Raw genomic sequence first — 22,903 nt, forward strand, 5'->3', positions numbered from 1 at the left:
AGCAACTGGGAAATGATGAAGGCAGTATAAGATTCAGCATTCAGCTTTACATTCATCGATTTTTCTAGAAGGTATGTTGTTGCCTGTTGAGACAGAACTAGTTTGAAAGCACTGGGAAGACAAGTGGAATCCCAGGACTGTGTTAGAAAGAGTATCTTTCAAATAATCAATAGCTACATGAAGTAGATATAGGATATAAATTCCACCTTTTAATACTACTGTCAGCATATTTTTCTGTTTTGAAACTTGCCCTCATCCTCACACCCAGGAGCTCTCTTTCCTGTAATTTGTGGTACAATCTAGCTCAATTGTAACATACACTCCTGTCACCCACTTCTCAAGCCTGATGAAACTTTTCATTTCTTTGACATATAGGTAATAAAAATGGTCACTGGTAATAATAAATGATGTATAAAGTGTTCTTACTCTGGAAACTATAATCAATAACTTTCCAGAATAGCATGATTCAGATGACAGACTCATTCCTTGCTCGTGCCATTCCCTCACCTTAATTCCCAAGATTCCTCCCATAAGGAATTGCAGTAATTACTATTACTGTTACTGTAATTACTAACAACACTTCCAGAACCATATAAGATGACTAAAAAAGAAAATAAAGATTTAGAAATTGTATAATGACATATTAATTTTTATGAACATCTAGACTCTTTAACGTTTTTCCGTGACTTTTCTACTTCATATAACACTTAAATTCTAAAATAACAACTATCAAAAAAGAAAAAAAAACTGAAACGGGAGTTGTTATGTTTGTTAACTGTCTTATCAAAAAGAAAAGATCAGGGGGTGGGCTGTAAGACTGTGTCTCCAAGGAATGTCAGAAGCTAGACATATCTATAGTCTTATGAATATGACTGTCTAAATATAAGCAGGATAAAAACATCAATAGACATGCCAAAAGGTTACAACAATATACAAAGAACTACAGAAATCTCATAAATGGTGAGAGCCAGAGAACTAGATTTCCTCCAGGAAGAGAACACCAATTGTTTATTCAGTACCAAATAGCCAGTGCTGAAAACACACACAAGAGCAACATTAGCAAAGGGAATAATATATATATATATATGTGTGTATATATATATATATATATATATATATATATATATATATATACATACATACATACATACATACACACACATATATGCTACTAGTAACAAGTAATGAAGAAAAAGTCATAAATTTGATTTTTAACTATTTTCTTAGTAAAAGTTCTATTGTGAAGAGATGATATAACCATGGTAACTCTTTTTTAAATTAGGTATTTTCCTCGTTTACATTTTCAATGCTATCCCAAAGGTCCCCCATACCCACCCCCCAATCCCCTACCCACCCACTCCCCCTTTTTGGCCCTGGCGTTCCCCTGTACTGGGGCATATAAAGTTTGCAAGTCCAATGGGCCTCTCTTTGCAGTGATGGCCGACTCTTAAAAAGGAAAGCATTTAATTGGGGCTTGCTTTCAAAGGTTAGAGTCCATGATTATCATGGTTTGAAACATTGCAGCATGCAGGCAGATCTGGGACTAGAGAAGGAGCTGGATTCACAGGCAGCTGGAATAGAGAAAGCTACTGGATGTGACTTGGGCTTCTGAAACCCCAAACCACACAGCCAGTGGACACACTTCTTCAATCAGGGCCACATCTACCCCATTAAAGTTGTCCCTTCTAATCAATCTTAAGTAGTGTCTCTCCTTGATGATTAAGTATTCAAAATATGAGTCTATGGAGGCCATTCTTTTTCAACCAGCACTGGTATAATTATATTATTAATACTGTACAAAATGAAAGTGAAAAGGTAACATAAGATACCCTGATAAAATGGTAGATGAAGGGGCGTGTCTCTCCAAACAAATTACTATGCTGCTTTTGCTCTTCTTTGTGTGATCATGCAATGCCTCCCCACTGGGATATACTCTGTTGAATTTTAGAAGCACTTTGGGATAATATTACTATGAAGTATGGTTAATTTAAAAACAGCATCCAAGTATTACAATTCTAGAAAAGCAAAACAGAAATGATAATAAAAATGACTTCTAAAAAACAAGCATATATTCATTGTGTTCACACTGAATGTACCAGACAAAGCAATATTGGCATTCCATGTGGGAGGGAAAAGGGTGTTATGAGATTTATTACATTTCTTAGAATGATACAATTTTTAAAATTATGAGTTTTATTTCTGGGATTCATCATTTAACATTTCAAAATGAACTTGACTTTGGGTACATAAAACTGTTTCACTTATAATCACAGATATTTTGAAAGGCTTCTACCAATTTGGTTTTCAGTGATCAGGAAAGCCTTATAATACACACTAATCAAAATGCACAACAGGACTATGGGTCATAATATTTATAATTGGCAAGTATGTGTTTCAAGATAGCTTCCTTCTTTTATGTAACTAGTACTTAGAGATTTCTATTACTGAAAATGTGGCTGCAAGGGGCAGTTTAAACTATTAGCAATCTTATTACCTGAAGTGATATGATTTTACTAAAAATTACCTGTAAAAGGTAAGAACATTATGAAAATATTAAGAAAGTTGCTTTCAGCTATAAAGACGAGTGCATGCAGAAGTGATGCTACGAGGACAATTATCTGTGTAACATGTCTGCATAATATACAATATTGACAGCCTTAGAGACTGCAAATATTCCTGGTATATGAGGTATACATTTGTGAGCACTGACCTTTGACAGACAATGAGTGACATTTTATTAAATAAAACTGACACTACAAGTATATATTCAGCCTTTATAAAATTTGTCAGTGTTTTGGGCCAGCCATGGTTACAGCTATTGATACTGTTCATTCTACTACAGTTGAGAAAAGATGCAAACTATCTCAAGCAATTTCAGTTTTAAGAAGGTTAAACTTGTAAAAACAGTTATTTTTTTTGAGAGAAAAGGTCACTGGTTTTCTAAATACAAAGCTTTAGTACCACCATAAAAGAGAATTTATTTTATTAAATGAATGATGAGCCAAGAAGGTCATGGTAACTTGAAAGGAACAATAGCAGGTCATAAGCACATAAATCGTGAAAGGAGTTTCTTTCATTTAAGAGGGCAGGATTATTATACTATTTGGTAAAAGTGCAAGAAGCAATAAGAAGTTATTCATGCGATACAAGTACCAATTAATTCTTTAAAGAACCTGAGCCAAATTTTACTAAGTCTGGACCTGATAACGTGTATAAATAGGACAGGGTTTATAATCTATATTGATTTGCAGACATAATATAAAACAAAATATTAATGAATATATAATTATTCAATAATGCAATAATTGTTTTTCAATCATATAAAAGTAGCTTATATTTCACTTTGTTTACTTTGTCTATTTGCATATTTTGTTTGCAAGTTCTGTTCTATAACTATAACTTAAAATATCCAGAGTTCAATAAAACTAATGATATTAATTATGAGTATATCATTAATAATATGATAATATGATAATGAGTTATTTACTTAAATGGTTTATTGTATCATTGGAGAAATACTTCATTACTTCAAGATATCTGTCGTTTTTCAAATTTTGAGGAGGTTGAGAAATACATATATCAAAAAATATAAACTTTTGTCTCTGCAATATTTCTTAGAAATTCACCATTCACCATATTTTTAAAAAGACTTGTGTATGTGTATATATATATATATATATACACACATATATATGTGTGTATATATATATACATATATAGTATATATATTATACATACACATGTATATCATTCTATTTGTATGTATGCTGCATGACAGAAGACTGCATCAGACAGAAAAGGATAACAGATTCTATTTCAGGTGGTTGTGAATCAGTAAGCCATTGCTTGGATTAGAATTCAGGATCTCTAGATGAACAGCCAGTTTTTTATCCACTGAGATATTTTTTAACTCTGCTCCTGTAATAACTTATCAACAAATCATGCATTATAAATTGTAAAATATGTTAATAAAATATGAGAGAGATTTGGTATTAGTTACCTTACATAATAACCATAGAATTAAATACTGTGAACACATTATCTACCACAATATCATTTCTAAATTAGTGAATAGGAATCAACTTTGTTAGCATGTTCATTACATAAGATACTGTTCTTTGGATTTTAGCATAGTGACATAATTTTTCCTATCATGTGAATTAAAATTATCTAATTTTATTTCTGATATATGTAGAGTTTGACACCAGTATTTTGTTATTATTTTATTAAGATTAAACAAGCTAAGTACACTAAAACCTGACTTTTCCAACCAGTTATAAAAATCATGTTTAACGCCAGGGCCAAAGGGGGGGAGTGGGTGGGTAGGGGAGTGGGGGTGGGTGGGTAAGGGGGACTTTTGGTATAGCATTGGAAATGTAAATGAGCTAAATACCTAATAAAAAATGGAAAAAAAAAATGGAAAAAAAAAAATCATGTTTAAGGGCAAATGAAAACCCAAAATGTAACATGATAGTTGAATTCAGACAGAATCACACAGAAACAGACTTACTTGGAACATCACTGCTGCAGTATGACATGGGAGAAACAATGATTATTTGATGAATTGATAGAAGCAAGCAATCTGTTGTAAAAGTGAGAAACTTACCCAGAACCATTACAGAATTTAACTACACTCTTTCAGCTTCACTAATAATTATCTATAGTTTAGAATTATCCATCTTGCACAGGAAGAGGAAGAAGATAAGCATGGTGAAGTACTTCTATGAGTTAGATAAACAGGAATATTGAATATATAAGATAATTAATGTAAGATTATGTATGTATGCCTGTATGCATATTTCAAATTAAGTGTTCCAGAGAATAAAAGTATACAACATGAGAAAAGAGAGAGACAACTTGAATACTGAATTGAAATAAAAACAACAAAACAAAAATAAATGAAGGAAATGGAATATTAAAATATTTCAAAATAGGAGATCATAAAAAAATTAACAAACATAATCTGACAATAGGAAGGGGAATAAAGAGCCAGAGGCAAAAATGGGAAAAGCATTTGAAATAGTGATTGTTGAGAACATACAACTATCCTTATGGATATAAAATGTCAGAAGACTGAAAACTAGAGGGGTGTATTTTACTAAAAACATCAACATCCAAACACATACTCAAGCTGTAAAAGCCTTGCACACAGAGAGTATGAAGTCAATAACATGAAGAGATAACATGAGGAAAACAAATTTCCTCTCTTGTCAAAGAAAAATACAAAACCAGATTCTAATGAGAAATCACGTTAGCAGAGTGATGAAAGACATCTCTGACAGTGTGTGGAAGTACAAATGCATGAGAGTTGAGAGTTCAGCCTTTGCGCGCTCTCTCTCTCTCTCTCTGTGTCTCTCCCCCCCCCTCTCTCTCTCTCTCTCTCTCTCTCTCGAACACAGCATTGAGGAAAGATGAAACAGGAGAGCTATGAATTCAAGTCTACCATAGGCTACATACAGAAAACCTGTCTCAAAACTCAAAACAAACAAACAAACAAACAAACAAAAATCTTCAAACCTATAGGTAGTCAGCTATTCATCTAAAGTTAATCAATGCAAGTACAAGGGAAATTATTGTCAGAAAATCTGTTCTCAAGATTCTAATAAATTCTTTGAAAACATTGAAAATGATTGAAATTAGACTTCCATCTTGTAAAAAGATGTAAATTATGAGAAGAAGAATGTATTATTTTCCTTGTAAATATGTCTAAATTTTATCTGTATATTCAATGTCAATATATTTGGCAAGTAAAAGATTTTTAAATGAGATGGTAACAACAATATTACAAGAGACTCTGGTGGGAATATAAATAAGGTTTTAGCATCTACCACAAAGACAAGTAGGTCTTCATGTAGTAGGATATATTTAAATATTCTTGGAGTACATGAGACCAATATCTTGTCAAATGAGATATTTGATATTACAGCTCTGAACTAATTTAGATTAAATCAAAATTATTATAATATTTGAAGCCTTAGAGATCTTTATTTTCACATTTAAATGAACAAGAAATTAAAATATATGAATATATCTTTTTTGTATATGTTTATCATCTTTAGCATGTCATCTGTATGTCATATATATAGATATGATTGATTTGATTATGAGTGTCAATCACATTGGTCTAGCTGGTACCGATTGCACATCCTATTCACCCCTAATAGAATAGATATTCTCATCATTCATATATGAACTTACAAACCTCTACAGGCACTCTGTAGATGACATTGACTTTTGGATACTTGAAAATAGGTAAAGCATGTTCTTTTATTACTTTGATTATGAATCTAGACTTTAACAGACAAGCCATCTTTCCAGCACGTAAGCATATTCTCAAACTGCAATGCTATCCAATTACAAAATAGGTGAAAAGAGTAAACTAACTTCAGATCAAAGAAATATTTTTAAGGTTTACTACTTTTAATAATGTGCATATGTGTGTGAAAGGGAAAGCATGTGAGTCTAATGGAAGTGCTGGAAAAGACCTAAAGAGAGTGTCAGATCTTTTGGAGCTGGCATAATAGGCATCGTGATCTATCTAACATAGGTACTTGCCAATATACTTAGATCCTCTCAAAATACTGTAGGCATTCTTAGCTCCGGATCTATCTCCTCAGCCTTCAAATTATTCTACACACATGTTCTAACCAAGAAATTGCAGAGAATTTGAAATAACTAATAATCATATTGATGTTTTCATTTCCCCCAGTATTGTTTCTTGAGACAGCCTGGTCATCGGAATACATATAAAACTGGGCAAGTCCTTGAGACTGATAGTAAGATATGACCTTACTTAAAATCCATCTTGATGAGCAAGGGTTTAAATTCACCAACACTACCCCAAACAAAGGCAGCATCACTTGGAGCAATATTCCATTTAATAGGCACAGGACTGGATCGAAAACATGGGTCCTTGCTTTGTAACTCCATGTTATTTTGTAGGCTAACACATGGTAAATCCAAACCATTCCTGACCTAGATGTGATTACATATGTGGCCTAGAGAAGTACATGGGCCTGCACTATCAGATTTCTACTTTGGCCTGTATGACTTATGACTCATTGCCCTGGTCATGAGTCACAAGTCCATGTCAAAAGTAGTTAGCCTACATAGCAACAGGACCCTGACTTGGTCCTACCATTCTCATCTGAAAGATATGATATGGCTCTTTAATACTTGTAGTAAGGTGCTGACAGTATCCTAGGGCTGGCCTATTCAAAAATATCCTGCCTCAAATTGGCCATCATGCTACAATACTTGACAACAAGCAATGGACTCCAGATAAGACATCTGGGCCCACACTATTCTCTGGGAGGAACTATTGGTTTTATCTATTTCTCCAATTCATACAGTGCAACATAGCAAACAGTGATTTGAGACAATTCTAGGATTGTATTTCCCTCTAGTGTTGAGGCAGTGACAACACACTAAAAATGAAATAATCACATCTTTGAATTGAGAGCACCATCTAGTATAGAAATGCCTGAATTAACCATAGGCTCATAGAAAAAATAATAGCCTGCTCAAAGGTTCTGGAAGGCTTGGCACAATGCCAGATTAGGAAAACTGGAACAAATATCTGAATGTTCAGGTCCATAGAGCATTGCATATCAAGTATCAAGATCGCTGAGAAAGTTAGTATGCACTTAAAGCCAAAATTGGTAATATAAATTCAACAGGTATTAATCAAACCAGAAAGAGGGGTGGGATGAGTGAGCAAGCTAATAATCAAATAATCGAGGATTCCTCTAAAATAAAATCTCTCCTCTGTAGGCATGCGTGCTTCCTTTCATGGATGTCTAGAATCAAATGGGTATTAATTATCAAATTAATCTTAGGAAATATAGCTCTCAACATCAGGGTTGTATTGCAATAATAAAACACCATGACCAAGGAAAATTATAGAAGTGAGGGTGTATTTGTCTTATGGTTCCAAGAGATAACGTCTGCCCCAATAGGAAAGCATGGTAGATGGCAGCAGGCATATTGGAAAGAGCAGAAGCTGAGGGTCCACATCATGTATAGCAGACAGCAAACAAGGAGTAAACTTGAAATGGCCTGTGGTTTATAAATCCCCCTGTACCATAATTCTTCCAACAAGAATATCTCATAAACCTATCCTATCAGTACCACCCACTGGGGACCAACTCTTAAAAGATCTGAGCCTGTAGGTATATTCTTTTCAATCCACCATGGGGTGCTACAGTCTATCTTTTCTTTTATGTGTACTAGACTGCAAACTCTACTGTGTTCTTTCAGAAAGTGCAATCTGCTCCTGTTAGCACAAGATTGTCCATATAACACAACCAGATAATATCAGTAGCAAGGAAGAACAGGGTGTCCAGGTAAACCACTAAAGTGTGGTAGACAGTATGATTACACAGACTCCCCTTAGGCAGCTCATGGAATCTCTATTTCTTCATTCCGAGGGAAGATACACAGTTTCTTATGACTTTTGGTAATGGGATGCTGAAAAGGAACTCTATAAGCACAGGATATTATGAGCCAGCCATGCTGAGGAAGAATGCAATCTTTCCTGAGAAATTTAAGTACTAGCTTTTTTCATGTTTTTATAGCTTACAGTTTATTCAAGTTACATACAGATTTTTAAATGCAAGAGAAAGCTGTTAAAGACAGATTGTAACATTCTAACCTGTCATAACTCTTAAGATTTATAGAATTTCAGTACATCCATATGGCAACCTGTACTGCCCTGTGCTTACTACATTGAAAGGGACAGGGAAAGTAGTCAGGTTCTACTCTGCTTCTCTCCTCCATACTCCATTTGATACCTATATTTTGAGTTAGGTCTATTTCATGAAGGTCTGCAGTATACTATGTAATAGAATATTCTGACCTAAAATATTAATACCAAGTGTGAAATAGTAACCTCATGGTTCTTAGTTCAACAACTGTTTTGCTCATATGGTTTATTGCATTCCTGCAAATGATACAGGCTTTTGTGTAGTAAGGCCTATTTCGCACCTGTACCTAAAAGATACATCTTCCTTAACCTTAGGACACTGGTAAGCAGTTCCATAGGAGGCCAATAATTGCCTCCTCCTGCCGCAGACCTTCTGGGTCCCTGTGTCTGCGTGGAACGGGGTCTCTTGACGCTGGTGGGCAAAGCGTGAATGAGCAACAAACAGACACACACACAGGAGAGTTCGTGTGGAATCTGAGTGTAATTTTACATCTCGAGCATCAGACTTTTTATGCAGAGGACAATAAGGAAGTTGGGTGACATATTCTCAAGGTACAATTGAGGTAACTGGAATCTGACATAAAACAGAGGAATGCAAACACAAAAGGTCTAACGTGAACCACCCAGGATAGAATACATTGATAACAGCTGGGATCAAGAAGGGCTCCACCTAAAATTCACTAATCTTAGAATCTTAGAAGGGCTTCGTGTCCTTGCCATAGTTCCTATTTTAGTCTCTTGTATAGTCCACCTTCCCCTTAGGCCATTGTAAATACGTGTGTATGGGTGTAACTCTGCTATAGTATCAATTCTGGTTTCTCCTTTGGTCTGAAACTTCCTTCTTCCTTAGTGATGGTAAATTCCTGTGTAAGGGAGTGACTTAGCTTTTACAATCTTACTGAATTCCAAGACCAAGGTCTTGCTAAGGACGAACTACGACTGTTGGAACACTAGTGGAAGGCTTAAGCCATGTCAGAGCACTTATAATAGGAAAATACTGAAAGAGAGCACGTGGATCCATACTCTAGACTAGCACGGTAATGGAACTCTGGAATGAAAAATTAATGTATGGGTAGAGAACACTAGACTCCAGGAGGAGAGCTTCCTTGAAACTCTTTTGCCTCATGAGTGACTTTTAAGCCTTTCGGCTTGTCCAGTTAACTGGACCGGAGAGCGTAGCATCCTCGTATACCCCAAACTAGGCAGTGACCTTGACCCCTACCTTATAATATTACAGACAGGAATGCAATGCTTTTTATCCAAGAATGTCACAGAATGGGAATCCCCTATCCCTGTCTTCTCTGTGAAAGAAGAATGGCAGCGAGTCAGTCTTTGATTTATTCCACAAGGTTACTGGGAGTACATTAATCTGTTGATCGTTCTTCTGGGGAGCTGACATGGGGGAAAGCAAGTCACCTTTCTTCCTTAAATGCCTTACCTTGGTCCATATTTTCTAGTCCGTTGTTATTTGCTTCCCATTTATTCATAGTTTATGATATCCTGCCCTGGCCACATTTTCTCTTTTTCAGGTTGGCATGTTGCTATATCATAAACATTTGGTCCCACAACCAATGTGAAAGGGAAGTGAGGAGAGTAATACCCTATAGAGGGGAAGTTTTCAGAAGTTTATTTTTCATCCTGGTTTAAAACAAAACAAAACAAAACAAAGCAAAAACAAAAAACAAACCAACAAGCAAAAAAACTTTACCAGGTCATGGCTCTATGTGACCTGTCTCCTGCCTAGGATAGGCCAATCTGTAATGCAATGATTTCCTGCCTCTGGCAGGAATCATATAAACAATTCCTATGTCCTGATAGTTATAGTATTAGTCCTTTATCATCTCCATTTCCCTTCAGAGAAATATCTGCCTGTGTCTGAGAATCTACCATCCAGATAGGGGCATTCTTCTTAGAAGTTTGAACAATGTCTAGCAATTATGTATCATATATCTCCTATCAATTTCTTAAAGGAGAAGAGCATATTATTCATATGCTGTTCCTTCAATAGTGCTATAGTAAAAGTATAGTAAGAAGAAATCAAAGCTCAAATGTGTGGAGTTTCATCTTTCCTTCCCATCAACCTTAAGCGGTTCCTCATATCCCCTCATCCATGATTCCTAATCTATTATACCCACTTATAGTCTTGAGGTATGAAGGGTTTCTAGCTTGGCATGACCTCTACCACCCAAGCCAGAAACAGGGCTTAGAAGAGGTACAGAGATACTCATCTCTTTTACTTTATAACTCCTCACCAATTTTCTTTAGCCTGTGTCTCCAGACACACAATTGAACAGAGAATAGCCACACCCATCCCAGTTCAGCAAGATGCTGTCCTTGTTTCACAAAGTAGGTCAAGCTGTTTAAAACAAAACAAAACAAAACAAAACAAAAACCAAGCAAAGCAAAGCAAAGCAAAGCAAAGCAAAACAAGTTATTGTTTTAAGATGTCTCAATACTCATATGATGAGCTTGTTGCCTTTAAAAAAATATACTAGTTTTCTACCCATACAGAGTTTAGAAGACCAACTTAGGTTGTCCTCTGTGGAAGCTGTCTTAACTTCAGTCTTCCTCCTCACATCCCCTGTATTTTCTGACTAGCTTGACATTTTTTGACAAAAATGGCCTAATAGTCTAAGAGACCTAGTCCTTCTGAGGAAGCTAAGGTCCAGTGGGTGTGAGGGCTTCACTTCCTCAGGCAACTAGCTCCATGCCAGCAATTCACAACATTGCCTCTGTCTCTTAGCTCACCATCTACTAGGCCCTCATTCTGCAAAACAATGAGGTGACAGTCAAGGAAGATAGCTGGTGTCAAAATTGAATCTTTCTGACATGGCTTGTTTTCAAACGTCTTGGCCAATGTCAACACTGGGAGCCTCACATCTGCAATGTAGGGGGTTGGTGGACCCTCTCTAGCAGCTGGAGCCTTGCCTGCTGGATGTCCTGCTCCATCCACTCTCGTTTCCCCCGATGAACAGAAGAAAATGGAAGCAATGTAGGAAGAATCTGAAATGGATGATGACATGGCCTTTGGTCTTTTTTGACTGAGCTCCTTTTATTTTAAAAAGCCCAATAAAGAAGTTGAACCTGTTTTTAAAGGGGGGGGGGGAAGGGAGGGTAGGAGAGAGATGCCTAGACAGTCCAGAATTTATTGAAGTTAGTTTTAGTGGGAATTTACAAAGAGAAATATGTCTCATATCACAGATAATCATATGAGTCAGAAAGTGGTCACCAAAATGATTAGAAAAAAATATTATCCTACTGAAAATAGCTTTATTTATTCAGGAAATCCTCAAAGATTTTAAGTATGACAGAATGGGAGAAAAAAATGCTAGCTATACATCCAAGAGAAGATTAATATCTATGTTATCTAAAAACTTAGAATATTATATATCAAGAAAACAAACAACTCAAATGAAAACAGATGAACTAGAGAACTGAACTGAGTTCTCACAAAATACAAGTGACTAATAAATACTTTAATAAATGTTCAACATCATTAGCCATGAGGGAAATGAAAATTAAAACTACTTTGAGATTCCATCTCACACCAGTCAGAAAGGCTATTACCCAGAAAACAAATGGAAGCAAAAGCTGCCAGATCATGGAGAAAATAGAGCCTTTGTTCACTGGAAGTGTAAATTAATACAACCAACATGGAAATCAGGATGGTGTTTCTTTTAAAAAGCTAAAATAGATTACTATATAACCCAGCCATGTAACTCCAGGGCAGATAAAAATCCTACCTGCATGTCCATGTTCAATGTTTCTATATTTAAAAAAATCAGGAACTTGAACCAACCTAGTCATCTATTTATGAATGGATAATGAAAGTTTCATATCAACATAATTAAATATGAGTCTACACTAAAGACAAATAAAATTATGAGATATATGAATATGGGTGTCATTTAATCAATATTATAATAAGTATGATAATCCATCCCCAGTATGATTAAAATATTCTCTTTTATAACTTACAAATATATAAATATAATTTATAAATAATCACATGACTCACATATAATATACAAGACATAATAATGTATTGTAAGAATTATTTTAGTAATATCTTATATTATCAGTATTCAAATGTTAACTGATTATTACATGAAACTGTTGGAAAGTTTAAAACTTACTTTAAGAGCTTTGGTTATCATTATTTTATCTGGAATTAAATATAAAGATGTCAAAATCACTTTTTAATTGTTGAAATTTTAGAAGTCTCCAAGGTACCTGGATTCTGATTAAAATGTTCATTGGGACATTTCATACCTGATTGAGGTCTTTAGAAGCATTTAATTGGCCAGGACTCATAGAAAATAGGTGTCTATTCCTATAGTGATCTTTGAAGAGAGCTGTCAAGGAGGCCTGTGTGTCTTGGTCTATCCCAGCTTCCTATATGTATTATCATGCTTTGCTTGGCATGTGTCTCGTTTCTTTTATACTAGAAGCCTTGTCTGGGTGATATTGATAAGGGGAAATTTAAGATGTTTTATGTCTCTCACTTAACACATAGAACATTTAACACTTAACCCCCCAGTAAGTTTTAGACCATTGGTTGCTTTAATCCACAGGAAAGTAGAATAATTGCTGTTCCCAGCTTAACTGATTGCACTTACTATTGGATTTTTAAACTCAGTTAACTGCTAGAAAACATAGTATATCAAATTTCTCTTCTTCACCTATATTCTTAGCTACTTCTGTCCACTTTTATTCTCAAAATGGATGGTTTTGTTACTTAATTTTAAGGTGAAGGATATCACAGATATAAAAGGCTAAGATAAACATTTTATAATCTTATAAGATATCAAGTCGAGTCAAAAACAAAAATCAAAAGAAATGTGGTAAACAATTTTCACTTTATAATCGAAGCTTTCTTTACATAGGTAATTTCTGTTTCTGTTACAGATCAATTCCATAATTCTTCAATGAAAGCCAGCTGTTAACAATTTGCATGGTGTATAAAAGAAGTCTTAGAAAAATGGAAGAATCTGTTTGACTGAAAATGATGGGACTCGCGGGTAATGAATGTAATGGCAGGTCAAGAGAAAGATAGCATTACTCTGGTTTGCAAAATACATTCCAAGAAACAATAGTTCTTATTCTCTAAATGTCACAAAAGTCTTAAATTGATACATTCAAGACATTATCAAATTTTCAACATATGCTACCTCTTTTTTTCTGTAACCAAATCACCAGATTTAATCTTATGACTACAGAAGATAAATCATCAGGGAGAAAACATGGCGCATTATTTTGAAGGGAATGTAATGAGAAAAAGATTTCACTTGGTTAAATATGGACACAAGAATGCAATGGGAATTACAACTGCTAAAACAATATATGTATGTTTTAAATGAAGGGAGACATTAGCTGTTGAGAAAAACAAGAAGTCAGATGAGAAAAAAAAAAAAAAAGAATTGAGTCTGTAACCAGTAGATCTACAGTGAATGAATGATTAACTTAACGAAATCATTATAAAAGAAAAGGAGTATAAGTTAATAGTACCTATTTTTTTTATCATTTTTACATATGTATAGCTAAATATTGATTCTTCTTTTGAGGTTTATAAATTATATTTGCTGGCCAATTTAAACTCTTATAATGTTGGACATTGTGCTTCTCCATATATGTAGAAAAGCTGACAAGGATATTATATTTCAAGTGGTAGCAAATAAAGTAATTAAAGAATGACTTGCCGGGCGTGGTGGCGCACGCCTTTAATCCCAGCACTCGGGAGGCAGAGGCAAGCGGATTTCTGAGTTCGAGGCCAGCCTGGTCTACAAAGTGAGTGCCAGGACAGCCAGGGCTACACAGAGAAACCCTGTCTCGGAAAAAAAAAAAAAAAAAAAAAAAAAAAAAAGAATGACTTGTGATTTTTATGCTTTTCACAAACTGTCAAAATGTTGACACCATTAATCTCTCTATTGAAACAGGAAGCCACTATATTATTAGCATAAGGAAATAGGTAAAATCAAAATCACTAACAAAATCCAAATGCAATTCTCAGATCTCCTCAGATAACCCATGAGAAAAGTAATAAAATGAAGAAACAGATGAAAATTACAGAAATAGAAACCTAATCTTAGACAGGTAAACTTCACTTATCACTCTAACAGAAAATTATTACAAGTTATATTATTATTTGCTTTTTAGACATTTGATGGATTTACCAAAATAGGAAAATTTAAATCTATTGAATGTTACCAATATTTCTAGTAAATAAAGATGACTGTTTCATTCTCAATTAATTTCTTAGTCCTTATCTTTTTCCATGGAGACTTAGGTAAAGCATGTGATTTTTCTAGTAGGTGCCTGACTTTGAAATCAATGTTGGAACATATATTGACTAATTTGTTTTGTTTTGTGTCTGTGTGCGTGTGGGGGGGGTCAACACTAGGCATTCTGTTTATACAGTTACAAAATAAGTGAGTACTGTTATGTCTCTGGCATAGTATAATTGTATATTTGATTCCTCCAAATACATTTGCAGGTAGGAAAAATCAGAAATGAAAAGAGAAAGTTGAGAGAGTAGAACAGAGAGGAAACATTGCTAAAGAGGTCATGAGAAGATTCTAAGAGCCAGATGACCAAGCAGTCTGATGTGAAAATCTATCTCCTAGAAATGATAGGAAACCTACATGTGTGATACTTCAGCAATATGGCTGCCTAGCCAAAACTGGAAATGCAGAAATATCAATAGATACTATTAGTTATAAATACTGTGCATTCAAAATGTGACCATCATAAAACTATACAAAATGTTATAATACAAACAATATTAAAATTGTGTTTTGTGAATGAAACCTGTGTGATCTTAGGAAGTATTTATAATACTATCTGCATATCCACTGAGGCGAACATTGTCTATCATGGAATGATAAGTTGTAGAAGATATGGAAAATAGAGTATGGTATAAAACAGATGATATCAGTACTTTTCTAAGGACATTAAAGGAATTTGTTTTTGTTGTTTTAATTTTATTTAATCATCTTTTACAGTCCAGGTTTAACACCTTCCTGGTCTACCTTCTGACTGTTCCATATCACATACCTCCTCCCCCTTCCGTGTGTCCACGAGGATCTCCCTACCTCACCAACCCATCAGACCTCCCCACCCTGGGGCCTCCAGTCTCTTGAGGGTTCAGTGCATTTTTGTTGACAGAACCCAGACGTGACAATCCTCTGCTCTATATATGTTGGGGATGTCATAGCAGTTGGTATATGCTGCCTGGTTCGTGGTCCAGTGTCAAAGAAATCTTGGGAGTCCAGTTTGATTGAGACTGCTGGTTCTCCTACAGGGTTGCTCACCTCCTCAGCTTCTTCCAGCTTTCCCCTAATTCAACCACAGCTTCTATCCATTGGTTAGATATAAATATCTGCATCTGACTCTTTCAGCTGCCTCTTGGGTCTTCTGAAAGGCAGTCATGATAGGTTTCTTTTTGTGAGCGCTCTAAATAATAGTAATAATAATAGTAATAATCAGTAATAGTGTCAGGTCTTGGGGCCTCCCCTTCAAGTCTAAATTATTCTGTGATAAAAGACAAATTGTGTCACTTAAATTTTAAAAAATAGAGAGGAATACAAAAAAACATTTCAGAAGTTGTTGTCTGTTTTGTTTGCCCTTTTAGTCTGTCACTGAGTCCTTGGAAAAAATGTATGTGAATTTATATTTGAAATAGTCTGTGCCTGTTTGGCTTTTGATAATGAATGGGCTTTTATTTTTAATGGTTGTGGTTTAAGTGAAGGAAGCACAATTGATGTTTTGTTTGGAGCCTAAATTAGATGCCTAGAAGATAAAAATAAACACTAAAAATCCTATAGCAGCAGGGTAATTTAGAGAAATATTAGATGCTATGATGAGCAGAGTAGTGTATAACAAGAAAACAGAGAATATTGTATTATACAACATTCATTGGTATTGTTTTACCCAGCATCAGGCATTGGCCAATGTATATCCCAAGTCCTTGGACAATATGACTAAAAAACAACAATTATTGCTATTCCAATGTTTACATGACAAAAATTAAATGATCAAAGTAGAGTAGAAGTGAATATAAGAGTGAGAGAAATTGAGAACATGGTAAATAAACAAAATTAAATTCTATTAAGCAGTTAAAAAGAAAAGTTTATTAAATTGTACTAGAAACATGAAATAGAATGAGGTAGTAGCTCAGGCCCAGAAAGGCAGACACAATATACTCTTTCTCATACGCAGATTCCAGCTTGGATTTTATGAATCTGTATTTAAATTGGGCAGCATAAAAAGGAGAGGTAGGCAATAACTCAAAGGCCTTGAACATAGTGAACACAGAAAGTAGGAGGGCAGTGAATCATTAAATGTGAAGGTTTTAAGTGGAGACTATAGAAATATGGGCAAAGGAGAAGGGTTAAGAAAACCTAACTATATCTGGAAAAGCATAGAGTAATTTCTTTATAAAATAAGAATATAATTAAATGATTTGAAAGAATTTGAAAGACAGTTGTCTTGTCTTTCATGGTTAGAAAATGCTGATCCCAGCAGTATTGGGCTTTTAAATAAAACCCCAAGTGGCAGGCGCTCCATGTATCCATAAGAGTTCTTAGCCAGGGGATCTCCTGATCCCCAAAAGAATGCAAATTCATGTCATCATTCTGATTGCTGTATATGTACAGGTTTTCTAAAGGAGCACTATTGATATAATTAATATATATTTAAAGAGAAGTTATTGGATTTGTTTATGTGATTTAATCAAAGTAGTTCAACAATGGCTGTCCCACATCATAGATGCTAAGAGCCCAATAATTTCTCAGTTTGTGACACTGCATACCTCAACAGCACCAGTTTGACACTGAAAGACTGAAAAATGCCTGGAAATTTTATTTCTCTCAGACCATGTTGGAACCCTGAAGAGTCTGATTCTAATAGAAGGGGACAAATCATCAAAAGTAGCAATGGACAAATGACAGAAGGAAGGGGAAGTGATCAAGAGCAGACCTCTTCTTTGTCTGTTGGATACTCTCAGAAAGTGCAATCCACATTGAGGACACATCTTTTCATGTTAAGACAATCCTCCACAGAAATGTATATAAGTTAATGAAATCAAGACAATCCCTTACTAAGGCTACCTCTCCAGATTGTTCTAAATTGTGTCAACTTCATAAGTAAAACTCACCACAATATTTGCATACCAGAGCTAGATACTGGACACACAGAAATTTTACTGCCAGATGCAGAAAATTAAAGTTGGAACAGATTGGAAACGTCCCATTTGAAACATTCATAGTACTAGAAATACTTGGGAAGAAATCACAATAGTCTCACTAAGATGTAGATGATACTAAATGCTAGAATAACCACTTGAGAGGCATCAAATACTTACTGATGCAATAGTGGCATGCCTAATTTTGTTATAACAAACTGCTTTATGATTGGGTGTGAGCTGTCCTACTTTCTTTCAGTTGTCAACCTGACATAGCCCAGAGTTATCTTAGGAAAACTCAATTGAAGAAGTACCTGAGTAGAATTGGCCTGTGGCCCTGTTTGTGAAATTGTCTTGAATGAGAGTTAATGCCTACTGTGAGAAATTTCATTCCAGTGAGGTTGGTGTGATTCTTGGGTATACCTAAGCTCTATAGGAAAGATGGCATAGAACAAGGAAGAAAGAAATAACCTTCCATTGTCCTGACATGAAGTTTATGCTTAAATGGAAGATAAGATGTATATGTAGGTAAATTATCATGGTACGTAAGGCCTTCTTGGAGAAAAAAAAAATGAAATTGAACCACCAAATATACCTAAACTATCATGGTAAGGCCTTCCTGGAGGAGAAAATGGAATTGAGGCATCAAGGACAGGCAGAGTGTATTGCAGTCACCAATCCCATTCAACTCCAAAGGAGGCAAAACACACCAGAAACCTAACTGCAAGATACACTGGTACAATATTGTCACAAGGATTATAGGGATAACCAATCTTTTGAAAACATGACTATGATGTACACTCCATGAGATGAGACCAATACCTGCCAAAAGTAGCCAAGAACTTGAGACTACATACATCACAGAGTTAGGAGAAATATATATATATCTCCTCAGTTGATCTATGTGGCAGAGGAAGCAGAAATAGTTTAAGAGTCAGAGGTGTGGAAGTCTCCATAGGAAACTGTGTTCCAGACGCATAAGATAATGCATATTAACTCACAGAGACTGTGGCACCATTCAAAGGACCTGGACAGGTTTAGGGCAGATTCAGCACTGAAAGTGAAAGTGAACACAGGGTCCTAACCCTCATTAAGAAACTATCTACAATTGATACTTGTTGGAAAAAGGGCCAATCAGTTAATTCCCGTGGAGCTATCCTGGGAATATCAACCATATTTCAGGTCAGACCTCATGCTTATCATTAGGGAACCAATTCAGAATGAATTCATTGGTGCTTTGTAGACACTTGGTTTCAGTTTGCTGTGTTTTTATGTCGTTTTTCTTCCAAGTCTTTTGTGTGCTTTGGGTTTTTGTGTTTGGTTGTTGTTGTTTCTTGTTTTTCTATTATTGTTTTTACTTATTATTTTCTTTTTCTTTTTTGACCTAGAGGAAAAAAATAAATAAATTGGCTGTGTAGAAAGGAAGGGAATATATGGGAGAAACTGGGAAGAGGAGAAAATACGAACAAAATATATTTTATGAAAAAACTGTTTTAAGTTAAAAACAAAACAAAACAAAGCAAAACTGTGTAACATCCCTTTCTGTGAGAACTTCCACTGTAGCTTCCACTAGGGCTAACCAAAATTTTCCTTCATCCCATATGAAATCCCTGGAGAAATTCCAATTTTTAGGGTTCATTTCTTTTTATAGCCAAGATAAGGGACACAATTGTGTCTTTAGAATATCTTCATTATCGCCAAAATGGTTATAAAAGTGTTTTGGCAAAAACTGTGCAAAGATTATCTCTATGATATGTGAAAATCTGAAGAGAAAAATAATGGGAACACTTGAGAATTGCTGCTTCTTTTGTACACAGAAGGTGAATATGAGTTCTTTAGTGTAGAAGCAGAGAACCAAGTGTTCAAATAAACAGTTTTTGTATGTATGCCTGTATGTATGTATGCATGTATGTATGTTATGTATGTAAATTTTGTATGGATAAAGAACTACATACATGTATGTTAGCTCAAAGTAGTTTGAAATGGGAATTTAAACCTAAGAACAAAATATTATTTTAGGAAGAACTTGACTTTTTCTCTTATCTGACAAGATTCTGCCTATAAGATTTTAGCATCAATGAACACACTATCCTCCAGGAAGCCAAGAAGTCAAGGATGTTTTACAATGTGCAGCATTTGGTTCTGCCTTCGGAGTCACTTTTCAGTATCTACCTTCTACAAATAAACTGACAGCAATATATGTGTAGTCACATGAAATTATTTTCACTTGTTTGCATTATGGAAAATCCATACACAACTCAATACCCAAGAATAATGTGATTAATTATGCATCTACTTATAAAAATGAATATTCATGCACGGGGTGGGCAGTATAGCAATCAGATAATTTCTGACCAATTTGCTGTGTTCTGGAGGGACTCTGAAAATTAATACTACTAGAACAAAAACCTAAACTAACTAACTAAAAAGCAATTGTTTGGAAATATTTTAAATTTTGGTTAAGAAAGATGGTAAGCAAAGTGGAAACTCAAACTTTACAAAGAAAAAAAGATAACTGGAAATATATACTATGTAGAAATTTTTACAATAATTTTTAGGTAAATCTCCACAGTAAAATTATTTTTAAGATCTGACAGAAGAAGTATCTGGCAATGAAGTATATTAATAAACAGCCATATAAAAACAGCATGTCACAGAGGATTTAGTTACTTAAGCTTTAATCATACCACTCTGTGTTGTTAAATAGCTTTCCTATGATGCCATGTAATTCTCCTGTGGTGTAGTATAGCTTCCTATGTCTCCTAGACCAGACACTATTCTTTAAATTTAAGACTATTGAATTTCAGGTAGAAGTTTTTCCACTTCTTTTTAAACTCTGTAGTAGTCTTTCTCCAAGTATATTTATTTTACATTATTTTCCAGAAAGGTTGTATATAAAACTTTCCTTGTCTACTTATCTATTCCTCTTTGAAGGTCAGTTTTTTGTTGTTGTTGTTGTTTTGTTTTTTGTTTTTTGTTTTTCTTTTTGAGACAGGGTTTCTCTGTAGAGCTCTGGCTGTCCTGGAACTCCCTTTGTAGATCAGGCTGGCCTCGAACTCAGAAATCCACCTGCTTCTGCCTCCCAGGTGCTGGGATTAAAGGCGTGTGCCACCACGCCCAGCTGAAGGTCAGTTTTAAGTTCAACTTCTTTTGCTTATGCAAAATCCATTACATTTTTATCTGGAAGAAATGAGCTGTTTTGTTCTTCCTATGCGGAAAATCAGCTCATAACCACTATCAGCATTATAAAGATATTACAAACCAAATCAAAGCATGATCAGCAACTTATAAAACATTCAACTTGTTTCCACTGTATATTTTTATTATAATAATTAGAATTAAAAGCATTTCAGGACCATAAATCATTCTTAATTTTTTCTTTAGAAATAAGTCCACATTTGTTCAATTTAAAGAGTAACATAGTGATAAGATGTGTATGATGTGTGTGTGTGTGTACATTTAATGTTACTTTAGCACCTAATGAAAATGTGTTTTTTATATAAAGGAGATTGCACTTGTTTGAAGATATACTTAGTAAATGCCAGTGTCTAATAGTTTCAATTATTAGAGTGTCATGGCTTGTATCTGCAAGTCTATCTTTTTTTCTCCAAGGTCCTGGCAGCAAAAGGAGGCAAAATGTATGCAAAGTTCACTCTGGATAAACATTGTGTTTCCTGGGCTTCCTTATAGAACACAGGTGAGAAGTTGCTTAGAGACCCGTGGTTTTCCTCTCCCAATAGGCTGCACCTGCAAAGGCTATGCTCAGCAGGGATGAGTGTTTCCCTGTAATTGCATAAAAAAAAAAATAGGCAGAGTTGCATACAACAAGTTTTAAAAACACAGACTAGAGGCTGAAGAGCATCTCATGACCCTTCTCACATCTTCACGAGGAAGTGTACACTATCAGCAACCCTAACTGGGATGATTTTGTGAGCAGGCACAGTTAAGCAACCCAAGATGGAAGCTTCTGGAAGGACAATCACTCAAAACAGAAGGTCTTTTGTGTACCCCTAGCTGGAACAAAACTCATCATCCTCCTGCCTCAGCCTCTGAAGTGTTCAGATTACAGGCACATGCCATTATTTACAGCTTGAGTTTATTTTGAATGTGATAAATTTCCCCATGATTTCTATAAAATTTTGCCTGATGGTTGTATCAATTATTATTATCAATTAATAATTTTCTTATTTGGTATAGTTTGATATTCATGTCTATGAAGAAATTTGTATATGTCTGACGTGATCCCACTGGGGTAGAAAAGACATTGATATATGTCAATAAAAAGTCAGATTCCAACAGCTAAGATGTATAGAATGTGACTTGTGTGAATATACTTTGAGTGAGTTCAACCTAGGTATAATGTCTCCTGTTGGTGGGTGTGTCTTGTCATTACATAATTTTTTAAGAAAATGTATTTCTGCATAATATCAATAGAACAAAATTTTACAAAAGAACCACACACACACACACACACACACACACACACACACACACACATACATGCACTCACCCACAGAAGCAAATACTTAAAAAAATCTAGGCAAGCATTTGGAATTTCCATGACTTAACATTTTCTTTAGAAAAGAATGAAAGTTGCAGATGCGAATGATGTATAATGACCATGATTAAAATTCTATAGAAAAGTTAGCAACTGACAAAGCAATCCATTTCCATTGAACATAACATTTGAACGCCATAATTATTGATAATATGTGAGAACATTGACACACTTCTAAAGCCTTTTCAGGATACATGATAATTTTTATGGGTTAAACAGTTACATAATTTGTCAGAAAAGATATGTTATTATATATTTATCTTTATTAAATTTGACTAGGATTATATGAAAATACATTCTAGATAAGGTAGAATGTACCTATCTATTGCTGTCTTCCTTAGGGCATCACTGTCTAATAATTTTTACTAGTAAATCAGCATAGAATGGCTTCTATAGAATGGCATGTATTGTGATGGACATAGGCATTGTAATTATTTTAATTAACAGATATGGAAAGACA

At 34.8% G+C, this 22,903-nt stretch overlaps 1 long non-coding RNA gene across 5 annotated transcripts in view; it reads left to right on the forward strand.

Moving 5' to 3' along the window:
• The window catches only part of Gm31136, a 155,363-nt gene that overhangs the window by 110,951 nt on the left and 21,509 nt on the right, over positions 1-22,903 (forward strand). For all 5 annotated transcript variants that reach the window (XR_001778844.1, XR_001778842.1, XR_001778843.1 and 2 more), the window contains 2 exons: positions 13,613-13,725; positions 21,498-21,582. This is a non-coding gene — a long non-coding RNA (predicted gene, 31136). The remainder of the gene's footprint in view (positions 1-13,612; positions 13,726-21,497; positions 21,583-22,903) is intronic.

Source organism: Mus musculus, chromosome 1 (genome assembly GCF_000001635.26).
Source record: "Mus musculus strain C57BL/6J chromosome 1, GRCm38.p6 C57BL/6J".
Lineage (NCBI taxonomy): Eukaryota > Metazoa > Chordata > Mammalia > Rodentia > Muridae > Mus > Mus musculus.